The sequence below is a fragment of the Herpailurus yagouaroundi genome, unplaced genomic scaffold (genome assembly GCF_014898765.1).
Source record: "Herpailurus yagouaroundi ecotype Mexico unplaced genomic scaffold, PumYag 196, whole genome shotgun sequence".
NCBI classification, from domain to species: domain Eukaryota; kingdom Metazoa; phylum Chordata; class Mammalia; order Carnivora; family Felidae; genus Herpailurus; species Herpailurus yagouaroundi.
The window spans coordinates 25,413,971-25,427,828 of record NW_024412427.1 but is presented as its reverse complement, the minus strand read 5'-3'; the positions used below and the strand labels follow the sequence as shown (position 1 = coordinate 25,427,828).

At 43.0% G+C, this 13,858-nt stretch overlaps 1 protein-coding gene across 1 annotated transcript in view; it reads right to left on the bottom strand.

Annotated features, from left to right (window-relative positions):
• The window catches only part of ISM1 (isthmin 1), a 72,227-nt gene that overhangs the window by 41,777 nt on the left and 16,592 nt on the right, over nucleotides 1-13,858 (bottom strand). The window lies entirely within an intron of this gene.

Below are 13,858 nucleotides of genomic sequence, written 5' to 3'. Positions count from 1 at the left end.
GGTAGTCAGCCACTGAGAGGTCCAAATGCTCACCTTCCCCAGTGGTCTAGAGAAAGGCACAGAGTATGCAGAAACTTCTCCAACAAGGTACATGACAGAAACTTACAAATGTCTTTCAACATACTGACTTTTGAAAGCAGGCTCTATAAGGTCAGAATGTAGAGTTTGTTACAAGTGGATCTGCTCATTCCCTGACCAAAGGAAGTAAGTTTCTTGCCTTTCCAAAGACAAAAAAAAAAAAAAAAAGCATCTCATGATCCCTCCCTCCCACATGCCACTTCTGGTTCCCTCCCCTCCCTCCCTGGCCAGGATCTCAGGCCTGGATCCCAACTAATAGAAGATCACGTTCCCTGGAATTCTTCCCTCCCCAAGGGAATTTCTCCCATCCCAGGTCTTGAACAAAGATTCCACGATGCATGTTTGATCTCTTCACGCTCCATTTTAATTAGTCCTTCACACTCGCCATCACTTGGAAAAATACAAACAGCATGGTTCAGTTTTAAGGTTAAGAACTGACAGTCTCCATAAACATTTTTACAATGGAAGCTGACTTATCCACTGCCAGGATTTGGTGTCTGTAGGAGGGGGTGAGGTGGGATGAAGGCAAGGAGTGAGTAGTAGAAGCCTTCAGCGTCAGAATGAGAGAACAAGTACTGGGCATTAAGTACAGGTGAAAGACGCCCCTGTGGCATTGCTGGCAAAGAACTGGATTGACCCATCTCTGGATAATTAAGGCATCGCAGGGAGAGACAGGGAAACCTGAGATGCAGCATACCTCAGGTATGCATTCCTGACTTATGGAAAATACAAAGCGATCAGTAGTCCTAAGCTGGGAGGTTGCATGTCATGAATATTAAAAGTGACCTAGGAAGAGGTTATAAAATCATCTCATTCTCAGGAAGAGACAGTGGGTAAAATAGATGGATGCATAGTAGACCCAGAACTTAACCCACACTCCACCCTAAATCACCTCAAATATTTAAGAGCTGAACTTATCTGGGATTCATTTTGAATGGTGTGTGGGCAGATGAGCCTCAGGACCTTTATTCATTTATTCACTCAACATGTAATTAGCTGAGAGGCAATTACTCTATTCCAAGGATTGGGAATGTGATGGTGAGAAGATATACCATTCTTGCCTTCATGGAGTTTCTAGTTTCTAGTAGGGGTTCCCATGTTTTGCTGTGCCTCCTGATGCCCAGGTCATACCCCAAACCATTTAAATCAGGGTGTTTGGAATAGGACCTGGATACTTTTCAAAGATCTCTAGGGGATTCCATTGTGCTGCTAAGTTTGGGAATCACTTAGGATTCTTTTTTTTTTTTTTTTTCTCAAGTTAGTTAACATACAGTGTAGTCTTGGCTTTGGGAATAGAACCCAGTGATTCATCTCTTACATATGACACCCAGTGCTCATCCCCAAAAGTGCCCTTCTTAATGCCCATCACCAATTTAACCTCCCCCAACTCCCCCACACTTAGGTTCTTGACTGCGTTGCAGTGATTTGTCCCATCAATGAGCACCAAAGCTTGCCAATCACTTACCCTAGCAGCTCTTGCTCTGCCTTCTGAAGCTCCATGTGTCCACAAGGACTTCATCCTAATGTCTTCAGGACAAGTGCAAAATTCTGTGTAGCTCCCAAAGGAGTTCCCTAACTACAAGTACTAGCCACATTCTTAAACGCTGGTAGGAGTACCTCCTTATTCCAAACCCTAAATCGGAACGCATTAGCCAGCACCTAATCTGATAATGGTATAAAATATTTGAGACCCAAGCCATCCCAGAAACTCTAAGCCTCCTGCTGCCATAGCTACAAGGTTATTTCATGGCATAAATCCTGGGAGCAGACTCCCAGGGGGGTTAAATCACCCGAAGTCTTTGTTAAGATAGAAAAAGAGAACTTGCTTGATAAGCCCTCTCCCTCTGTTCTCTCTGAGCTTTTATATCCCGTGTTCCCCTTCAAGCAATCAATGGAAAGCCATTATAGATTTTCTTGGACCTACTCCTGGATTTTCATCAATTTAGAAAGGAAACATTACATTAAGTCTTTTTCTGGAAGGCCCCAGGAATTTTCAAAAAATGAGAATAAAAGAAAAGAGAGAGAAAAAGGAGTTTGCTTTGAAGTTGCAATGAATGTGCCAGAGGAAACAAAACAAAACAAAACAAAAACCCAAAACCAAAACGATGGATCCTGAGAAAAATGTTGCAGAAGAAGGACTTCCCCTGCTCCCCATTGTGCGTTCTTAAGGCTGAAGTGGTCCCCACTCAAACGGCCAGCGCCTGCCAGTTGGCCAGCCCAGCAACATTCCACTATAGAGATTAAAACCAACTTTATGATTGTGGTGCAAATAATAAAGAGCCTGGCAGGGTTTCCTTCCAAAATGAAAGCTCATTTATTTTCCAAGGTGTATAATTTGGTTGTAAATGTTTCCTTTGGGCCAAAACATCCCAGATTGGGTTCTTGCCTGGAACACATCACTGCTTTGCTGGAGAAGAATGGCCTCCGTGTGGTCCTGCCGCATCCATCCACTCAGCATGGAGGGGTTCAAGTTGGCCTGCTCTTCTTCCCATCTGGAGGCAGCAGCCAGTCTGCTGGGCAGAACCAGACATGAGGAGGCAGGAGGCGCTGGGCCTGGACTGGCTGCACCAGCTCCCAAGCCCTGGTCCACCTATGAAATGGGCAGGGTCAACACTCACCCTCACTCATACCTGTTATGGTACCTCTTGATGGTGGGGAGAGTGGAAGATCATTAGAAGCCCTGTCCCCTGTAAGACCTGGCTTTTCTTCTAGGTCTTTGTGTCCTTATTTTGTTTATCTTTTCAAAAATCATCCTAAAAAAATCCACCCAGCAATGACTAATATTTGGATAAAGGCAAAGTCAGATTCTTTCCAGGGCTCATGGGCTGACCACATGTACTTAGGGCCAGAATTTGGACCGTGGTGTGCAGTCAATCTCACCCAAGTATAAACAGCTCTCTCTCCTATATAAGCAGCTTCAGAAATAGTAGCCCTTTCTACCAATTTCATGTTTATCAACTCTCTTCCTTATATCATATACTTTCACCCTATCTTCCACTTGTATCTTCACGGTAAATTCAAAGCCAGAGCTATGCTTTGTGGATAAATATATATTTATTGCACTTCCCCCCCTCCCAAACAGCTGGTAACACAGAACAGGGAAACATCTTGTGGGATCAGAGGAATGGCATCAAAGTCATCCCTTCAGGATATCTGAAGTTGTTACTCTAACACTGGGATCAGCGCACAGAAAGGGGAGAGAGGTGGGCTGAAAGGAGAAACAAAATTAGTGCAGTTCACTGTAGGGAACACGAGAGGAACACTGGTAGAAATTAGTGTTATGGCACCTGGCTCAAGGGGTGAAGTTCAATGGTCTCACGTATTATGAAGTCACCTGCTGGGAAATGATGAAGCATGCTTTGGCTAAACCTAAGACCCTTCTGAGATTGACCTCAAAGCAGTATGTCAGGCACAATGTTACATAAATTAAAGTTGCTTTCTACAGAGTGTAGACACCTCACTGCTAAGATGAATGGCCCTCCAACTTGTCAAAATTATATCAAATTTTCCAGCTGATCATGGCTTCTCTGAGTCAGTTCCCCCACCAGCTATGGGCAGTTCCCCTCAGCTTTTTGGATAATCACCTGCTGCTGGACGTTAGACTGCTAATTCAAGTGGAGAAACAAGAAATGTTCTTAAAGTAGAACCAAGGGATTAAATGCTAGAGAATAAAGGTTTCTGACAATTCACGAACAAAGAAATTACTAATATGAATAGGGCACCATAGCCTTAATCTCAAGTAGTGAATCCCTTCAACACTTTTTGCTGCTGCCATCAACTACATGGCCCACCTGAAACTTGGAAATTCAGGTTCATACAGTATTTGGAAACCACAATACTGATGCAGGATGAAGAAGTCATAGAGGAAATTCTGACTTTCATCAGTATCAGACCCACCAAAGCAAAGGATTCAGACAATGCCTGTTGCATGAAAGTCATTTTTGCACTGTGGTTAGGGAGTTTTATTCTAGGACACACACATTATACTGAGATAAAAGAGAAACCAAGATCTGACTTTTTGAAAAAACATAATTCTTTCCTACTTCACTACCTTATGTCAATACATCTGAGCCTCTGGGGCTGTAAGTCACTTCCTGTCATGGTCAAGTTACATCTCCTTTATGAAGCTTTCAATATTTTTCACAGTTCCCAGGTGCAAACATGACTTGGCTGAAAGTCATTTTGAATTCAGAATATTGCCTACAGAGGTCTGGATAGTGGGTTTTGAGAAATAATTACCCTTCATGCCTGAGTCTCTCTTTTAAGTTGCTCCTCCTCCTACACAAACACACACACACACACACACACACACACACACACACACACACTGCATATACCACTTTTCCTGACAGAAATGCCTGTGGTTCCAGCCAAGGCATCTGGCAAAGTCTCTCGGGTCACTGGAACCCTCTTGACCTGTGCAAACTACAAGCTGCATGATAACTTACTTCATCACATAGTCAGAAGTGAATCAGGGGACAGCAACACACACATACACACACACACACACACACACACACACACACACACACGGTGACATTTAAAAGCACAGTGTTTCTGATGCTGCTTTTTGGGGTAAGTTGGAAAGGTTAATTCATGGAGGAACAAGAAATTGCAGATTCAGGGCCCCCTCCTACTCCTGATGGTCTTTTATTTATTTATTTAAAAAATCTCTGTTCTACTTCCTCCTTTGCCCTGGGATGGTTAAAAAAACTCAAAAGAATAAAACATTTATTACAGTCCAGGGGTTGTTGAGTGACTGTGAATCATCTCACTAAAAAAATCAGGTCAAGCTAAGTAGTTTTACATTTAAAAGAAAAAATCAGATCTGAATGGAGAAGCCCAAATTAGTCATTTCCTTCTTATAGGTCAGGGCATTGGAACTTGGGAACTTAATTGGGGCTCTGTCATTGTCATCAAGTAGGTCAATTTTCTGGGTGTCAGTTTCCTCATCTATGAAATGAAAATAAAAACACCCACTTTGTCTTCCCAAATACAGTGAAGGCATTTCGGAAAGCACATACTAATGGACAGAGCAAATTTCATTGAACATGTGCTATATGCAGGGGCTACACCATGTGCCCTGGGGGTATAAAAGAGAAGCATGCTACTATGTCTGCTCTTAAGATCCTTACCCTGTTTTGGCAGGCAGAGGCGGGGGAGTAGACATGTTTCACACCCTCAGATAATCATATATAAGGAAGAATGCAATCGTCACGTAATGAATGTACAATGTTATAAGGTTACAATGTTATAAGGGTTCAGAAATGGCCTGACAGTTCATAGAAAAACTGTTGTGGCTTGTCCAGAATTTTCACAGCTGGAAAGAGGGAGGAAGGTAGTATTCGCCGAGGGAATGGTCTGAGCAGAGAGGCAAAAGAGCATGGGGAGGGCACAAGGACAAATAAGCGTCCAATTTGGCTGCAAATACAGCCTATAAAGCAAAGAGTGAGAAAAGTTGATTAATTCCAGATATGCAGTTCCTCAATACCTGGTCTGAGGCGAGGAACAGGAGAAACCATTGGAGGTTCTTAAGCTATGGAGCACAACAATTTTTAAGAAAATTAACGTGTTACATTTTGAATAGGCAAGAGAAATCAGAATGAAAAATAAGGAGATCGTGAGAAAGATCCAGTTCACCACACGAGACAGTGAAGGGGAATTATCCACTGGGACAAACAGGAATGGGCAGGGACCCAGATACATGTGGAGTGTGGAAGGCAGCTTCTGAAGGGCCTTCAGTGGTCCCATCTACTGGAATTCACACTTCTGTGCAATCTTCCATTCCTTTGAGGGTAGGATGGAACACGTAACTTAGCTTCTAACAAATAGGATATGACAAAAGTGATGGGACGTCACTGAGATTAGGTTACAAAAGACCATGGGTTTTGTCTTGCTCACAATGTCTTTCTGGCTTTACTCACTGTTTGCTCTGATTAAGCGAGCTGCCGTATTTGAGATCCTCTATGGGGAGGCCCCTGGCATGGAGCTTTGGGCACCCTCTGCTCACAGCCCATGAGAAACTGAATCTTGCCAATAAGCAAGTCAATAAACCTGGAAGCCAGTCCTCCTCCAGCCATGTCTTGAGATGACTGTTGTCCTGTCTGATAAACTTGATTGTGACCCTGCATCAGAGGTGCCCAGCTAAGCTGTGCCTGAGTTTCCGACCCACTGAAAATCTGAGATAATAAATGTCTTTTTTAAGCTGCTAAATTTTGTAATAAGAGATAACTAATACAGGGAGGAAGATACTTAACTGGCGTGGAGATAGTGGGGGACAAATGCTCTTTGAGATTAAAATCCCAGCCTCATGGCCCAAAGTGGTACACAGTCTCTTTTCTAGGCTTTGTGGATTTTAGAAACTTTTCATAAAAAGAAACCTCTCCACCACCCCCTTTTTTTCACTGGTTCCTAGAGCTGATGAAGGAAACATGACTTGATTTTCAATTTCAAGCAACTCAGGGGGGCATTCCAATAGAAAAACCAGCAGGAAATTAATGCCATACATACTAGGCAAGGCAGATGCTTCTAAATCTGACATTTAGGTGAAACACACCTTTCCTTTTGCCCTCTTTTGCTTTTGCATTGGCAGTTTGGTTTTAGGAGACTGGTAAGGGGAATGTATTCTCTCAATATAAAATGCATTTGTGGCACCAAAATACTTGAATGATAGTTAACAAAAAAACTTGGCCAAGGGATTTTTAAGAAATTATATTCTCTCTTCATTTGTATTTGAATTACAGCAGTATGTAGCAAAGCTAATATCATGCCTGTGAACTATGGAATAAACTTTCATGTTAAACCTTTTAAATATGTTTTTACATGGAATGCGATTACTTGTAATTAAATTCTTTTTGCTGGTCTTCTTGTAGTCAAGAAAACTGCCTTACCACATAGCTTGCAGGACATAAGGACATGCAATGTCTAAGGAGGTAACCACATTCTGTTTTTATTAGCTAAGGCTTTTTTCCCCTCATAATGACATCCTCCATCTTCCACAGTAGTGGGAAACAGAGCCTCTGAACTTGAGCTTGACACCTAGGTGAGACCTGTAGTCATCACTGTGGTGAGAGACTGCCACCTGCAAACCAGTCAGAGACGAGCTGTTCTGGATCAGCTCTCCTGCTCATATAGACTTCATTCTAAGAAAATGAGCTTGCATTTAGTACAAGGTTGAGGCATATTTTCTTTCTGCATGAGTTTACCATGCTTGTCTGAGAGTGAAGGGGAAGACAGCAAAGTACAGTTTGGGTTTGTCCGTGAGTGTGACCTTTCTGAACTGCTAATGGGCTCTGTCTCTCACCTGCAGGTGGATCAACCCCTCCTCCATGGACGCTGTGGTAAATAGATGAGTATTCCCTTCTGAAAATTCCATGAGCATTGAGACTTATCTCAATTCCACTAAAGCAAACACATAATCTGGATGATTGAGAAAATAAGTCCATCTTCCTTTCAAACATCTAACTATTTTGGGGAAACTGCACCTGCTACTCTAACTGCAGAAATACTGTGAATTCAATCCAACTGTATTCCCAATTAAATGGGTTATAGCAACTTCTACCTAAACTATCTTTTGCTGATTAGTATCTGGATAAATATTCACAACGCAATTAAATGCTTAGAGGGGATGGCTGTGGCTTGAAATTTGGGGCACGCTTAATTTCTTCCTTAGGTTTTGGTGCTGGGCAAGGACTAAGTTTTTTCTTGACTACATGTCTTATATTCTGAGAAGTCATGGACTGCATGGTAATTAATGGTCAATTATTGGTCAGGCAATGAGACAAACCCAAAGGTGAGGCAGGAAGAAGACATGAAGCTGAGAGCACAGGCTCAAGTGTACACAGAAGTGCACACACAGAGTCTCAAAGCATAAGGCACATTGAGTAATAAGGCAGAGATGGCTAGCTGTCCACCAGAAATATGTACACTTGCTCCAAAGTGGAGGCCGCCAGGGAATGAATTTCCCAGCCACCTTGTATCAAGGTATGACTGATATGAACAGAAGTGATGTGTGTAATTTCTAAGCTGGGACTATTAAGGAGACATAGTGCCTCCATCAGTCTGAGTCCCTGAATGATGGCATGGAACCGGCCACTAAGAAAGCTGAAGAGGACAGAAGTTGAATGTTGTGTCCAGGACCACAGCTGGTTGGTGGCAGAGTAGGGATTCAAACCCATGGTCTGATTTTCAAAACAAGAGCTCTTTCTGACAATTAAAAAGGAAATTTTGCCTGAACCTACTGTGGGGCATAGTGGTCATAGAGACTGAAAGTATGGACTTTGGGATCCAGGCAGCCAGGGTTCAAATCCTGCCTCCACCTCTACTAATTGTGTGACTTGGACAAGTTATTTAACTGTATAGTGTAAAACAGAGTTAATAATAGTGCCTGTTCATGGTGTTGTTTTGAGGATTGAATAAATTAACATTCATCACATGCTTAGAAAAGTGCTTGGCTCTTAGTAAGTGCTATATAGGTGTTTGATAAAACCAGGTAGATAGAATCAGGTGAGTTCTGTATAACTACCAGCTTAACCAATACCACACTGAACACTAAAGGATCTCAAGCTATCGCTGCCAACCCCTTGTGAGACCTAAGTAACCCCATCCCTCATCTAATGCCTTTACACCAAACCAAATAATCACAGAAACAAGAACCCAGAGGCCACCATGCTATTAAGAAAAGGGTGTCAAGAGAAGCTCAAGACCATTCCCATTATGGTTTTTTTAGCTTCCACTCAGCGATCTCCCATGACCATATGCTCTCCATCCCATACAGCTTTAAACATTTCCTAATTGAACTCAACCTGTCCCCCTCCACCCTCTGAAACCCTTGTAAGAATTTCATTCCATGATAAACTATCTCCTTTCATTGTCAACTTCTTGACTTTTCCTTCAACCTCCTCCTATGTCTTCCTGGTCCCCATACCTGCTTCTGACCATTTCTTTCCCCTTCTTCCTGAAAAACAAAACCAAAAACACATAAACAAACTCTGCTCCTTTCAGGATGATGGCTGTTCTAGTTGCTATTGTGATCATTCTTCCTCATTTATTGAAAATGTACACTTCTGGCTCAGTCTTCTTCACCAATCTCATCTGTTGTCCTATTTAGTAACTTCAACATCCATACAGATGGCCCTCCTAGACCATTGATCTCTCACCACCACCAACATTTTCCTCCACTGTATCTCAGCCACCCTCTGCCCAAGACCTTCCATCAGCAAATCTTCTACACAAAGGTACTTCCCGTCCTGTTAGCTCATTTCCCTAGTTTTAAACTCACTGAGATCCCTAGTCTTCTACCATTTTCTCACCGCCCTTCAGCTTTCTATTTTACTTTCTCTCTTATTTAGCACATGGTTGTATATATATATATATATATATATATATATATATATATATAACCATTTCTTTGTAACTCCCCACGACTCTCCTGGCCTCCTCTCCCTCTGATCTATTTCATGGGCAAAACCTCAGTTCTGGTTGAATCCAATTATCCAACTTCCCTATCTATGTTAGTAGCCAAGCACATGGATGATGGGAAAAATACAATAGCTCAACTTTATTTTTTAAAATTTTATTAATGTTTATTTAGTTTTGAGAGAGAGACAGAGACAGAGACAGAGCACAAGCAGGGAGGGGCAGAGAGAGAGGGAGACACAGAATCTGAAGCAGGCTCCAGGCTCTGAGCTGTCAGCACAGAGCCAATGTAGGGCTTGAACCCACGAGCTGTGAGATCATGACCTGAGCTGAAGTTAGACACTTAACTGACTGAGCCACCCAGGCACCCCACAATAGCTCAACTTTAAAACCTGGTCTGTTTCCCATGTTCTCAAACCTCAAACAAGTATTCAGCACTGTTCCAAAATTGACGGCCCTTCCCTCACAATTTTGCCTTCTCTGGTATCCAAGATGACTATTTCATATCTATTCTCTCCAAATCCCCTACTCTTCCTCACTGACCTCACTGCATATTCCATTGAAGGAACAGGAACTTTCCTCATCCATGAGAGTTGTATGGTTAACTCTCATATACTCACACTATATCTACACTCCTAACTGCATAGTTCATCTTCTTCTTCTTTTCAACTATTGCATGGAACAATCATCCCTGCTTCTATCAAAGGTCAATTCCCATACATAGATTCTTGCTTTCTTGATTAATTTACCCCTCAGCCCTTCTCTCTCAATCTGTCACCATTCATTTTCCCCTTTTTACTGGCTCAGTCTCAGCATCAGTGATGCCCTGGTATCTCTGATCTTAAAACAAGTGAACCAGAGCGTCCAACTTTGGCTCAGATCATGATCTCACAGTTCGTGAGTTCAAGCTCCGTGTCGGGCTCTGTGCTGACAGCTCAGAGCCTGGAGCCTGCTTCTGATTCTGTGTCTCCCTCTCTCTCTTCCCCTCCCTTGCTTGTGCTCGCTCCCTCTCCCTCTCTCTTCTCTCTCTCTCTCTCTCTCTCTCAAAATAAATTAAAAATAAAATAAAATGTTAAAAAAAACCCAAATGAATAAAATACCCTCCCTTAACCCCAAGTCTACATGGTTCCCCTTCATGGCAAAGCTTCCCTAAGACTTAATTATAGATGCTGTTTTTTTATTTTTATTTTTTATGTTACTTTAGAGAGAGAGAGAGAGAGTACATGAGTGGGGAAGAGTGACAGGAGAAAGAGAGAGAGAGAGAGAGAGAGAGAGAGAGAGAGAGAGAGAGAATATGAATGAATGAATCTTAAGCAGGCTCCACCCTCAGGGCTTGATCCCATGACCCTGGGGGATCATAACCTGAGCTGAAATCAAGAGTTGGACACTCAACTGACTGAGCCACCCTGGTGCCCCTAGATTCTGTTTCTTCTTCTTCACCCGCCTTTGCTACTTTACCCAGTAGAGGCTGATATCTATTCCCATTCTTCTTAAACTGCTCTCATCAAGGCTTTCAACAATGGCCATGATGCCCAGTTGAATGGGCACTTCTCTGTCTTCATCTTTGCTCTCACAGCAGCATTCAAAATAACTCTTTCCTTAAGGCATTCTCCTCCCTTGTTGTCCATGACACAACTCTTGGTTCTCCTCCTATCACTTGGTAGGACATCTCAGTCTCGGTTCCCAGTCTATTTGACCACTTCTCTGCTCATCATCTTCACTTGGATGTCCCACAGGCATCTCAAATTCTATACATTCAATATAGATCCACTGATATGTATGCCCCCACCCCATACAACTGGAAGTTATCTTTGACTCCTCAGTTTTTCAACTCTGAAATATGACCCATTAGCACATCCTGTTGGCTCTGTGTCAGAACGGTGTCTTGCATCCATCCACTTCTTCACATGTTAGTCCACGTCCCTTCATCTCTTGCCTGGATTATTTTATTACAAAACCTCCTAACATGTCCGCACCCCTCCAACCCATTCTCCACAAACCAGACAGAGCCATCATCCAAAATCTCTTTAATGACTCCTTCCTTGCTGATCTCAGAAGCACAGCTATATCTTTTATCATGACCTACAAGGCTCCACCCTCTTCTACAAATTCTAAAATCACTTTTTCCCTTATACTTACTCCCTTTCTCCAGTCTTTTTTCTGTCCCTTAGTCAAGTCAAAGTTTCCCACCTCAAGGTTTTGGTGTGTGGGATTACATTGCCTGAACTAGTTCTTTGCAAAGATAGCCCTGTCTTATTCTTCAGCTCCAGGCTTCAGTGTCACTCTTCCACCAAGTCCTTCCTTGGCCACACTCTTTTAGTAGGTACCCGCAGGTATTCCCTATCTTTGCTCCCTGTTCATGTCCTGCTGGCACTTATTACCATCTACTTTACCATCTATTACTTTACCATCTATTACTATTACTGCTAAGCACCTATTACCATCTACTTTATATCTATTACTTTACTTATGAATTAATTCTTCTCAATCTCCCCTTCCAGAGCATAAGCTTGTACTCTGTTGAATCTCCAGTGTCTAGCACAATGCCTGCATATAGGAGACACTCAATATGTAAGTGCTAAATGAATGAATGGAATAATGGGATGCTTACTGTATAGTCAGGCTATGCTCTATACTTCTATGTACATTATGTCCTTTACCTGACTGCAACCCGGTATCTGAAATAAAGCTACAATTCATGTTCATTGAATTTCCTTTCAGCTCTCATAACAACCTAACAGTAACTATAATATCAGAGCCTGGGCATTTTAGATGTACATATGCTCCAGTTCTCTTAAAGATGTCCAGAAATGGGAGGTTGTGTGGCTTCCTGAAAGAGGACTGGCCTACGAGTTGGTCAACCTGGAATGAATAGTATAGTCTTGAGGAAGTTCTTTCATTTCTCTGGGTTTTGGATTCCTCATGCAAGAAATGAGAGGTTGGGACTTAGTTTTCCAGGGGTCTTGCCGACAACAAAATTCTAGTGTTTGGTGAGTGCCTGCAACCTGCCTTTTAAGTAGAGCACCTCATCATGGTTGTAGGGGGTAGCACAGAGCTTAGATGAAGCCCTGGTTCAACCGAGTGAGCAGGGCAGTGACCATGCCTGCAACCACATGCTATGACCCTGACATACACCTGTCATATGCCCCCGTATCTTGATGGCACAAGAAGCGCTTCACTTAGATTGTTAGGACCAAAAACCTTCCAGGGCACAGCCATAGCAATTCTCCTGACAGCATCCACCTGTCCTTGAGTCTCAAGGGGGAGCCCACAGATGGCTCCCTGATGTTGCTTCAGGCTGAACATCTGGGATTTTGCGGGTGCTGAGTTTTTCTTTTAAAAAGAGTCTGTGTGGTCTACAGACAGCCCCTGCCACTTTGGCAAGCTCCATCTCACTGGCAAGTTTCCACAGCACTTCCATTTACACCGCATCCTAAATGGTGTGAAGAACTCCAACCCAAAGAATAGTAGAAACATACAGGGGCCTTCTAAGTAAAGTAAATTGAGTTAATGATTTGAGCAATCTTGGAGCAACAAGCATTCAGGGGCCCAGAGAAAAGATGCAGCCTCCTTAGAGGGTTGCTCGTTAAGGCTGTGATTGTGTCTCTTAGTTTTCCCCTGTGCTCACATCCCTGTCCTTCACTCACATTAGGAAGGTAGAAATGGTGCTCTTCTTGGGTCCATGGCACAGAATTCTTCCCTTATTTTGGACCCTGCCATTCTGTAACTGAGTTCTCTGGATCTGGTCAGGCCCACTTGCCTTCTCTTCTTCCTCCCCTTTCCCCATTTATGAACAAATTTAGGGCCAAGGACATTGACATTCATTTTTGGGTTATCTCATAGCTTAGCATCAGGCCAGGCCTTGGAGAAGAAGCAGTGAAGGAACCACGGTCAGGCATGGGGACCACACTGGACTGCACCTCAGGGCAAGGAGGCCAGCAGTGAGAACTTGGAACAGAAAAGCTGTCTGCCGCAGGTGCCTTCAGAAGAGCCAGACTCATTATTTCCACCTGCTGCTCAGCAGTTAGAGTTACTCTCCTTGGGATTCCATAGCCTCTTCAAATATTTCCAGTTTCTTCCATTGGATACTTATTCCCATTTTAAGTGAGATTTATCTCATTTCATAGGTGTCTTATGAATTGCTTTGCTTCCATCAAACCCTCAACAGGAAAACTGTAGCTGTTTCACACGATAGCTGTGCCTTCCTGAAGGTGCCAGTGAGGGGAACACAAAGGAAAGGATCTTCTCAGCAGTTAGCCTTTTTCCAGCAAAGTACGGTATGCTGAACCTGTTCAAGAATAATGGATTAAGGGGCGCCTGGGTGGCGCAGTCGGTTAAGCGTCCGACTTCAGCCAGGTCACGA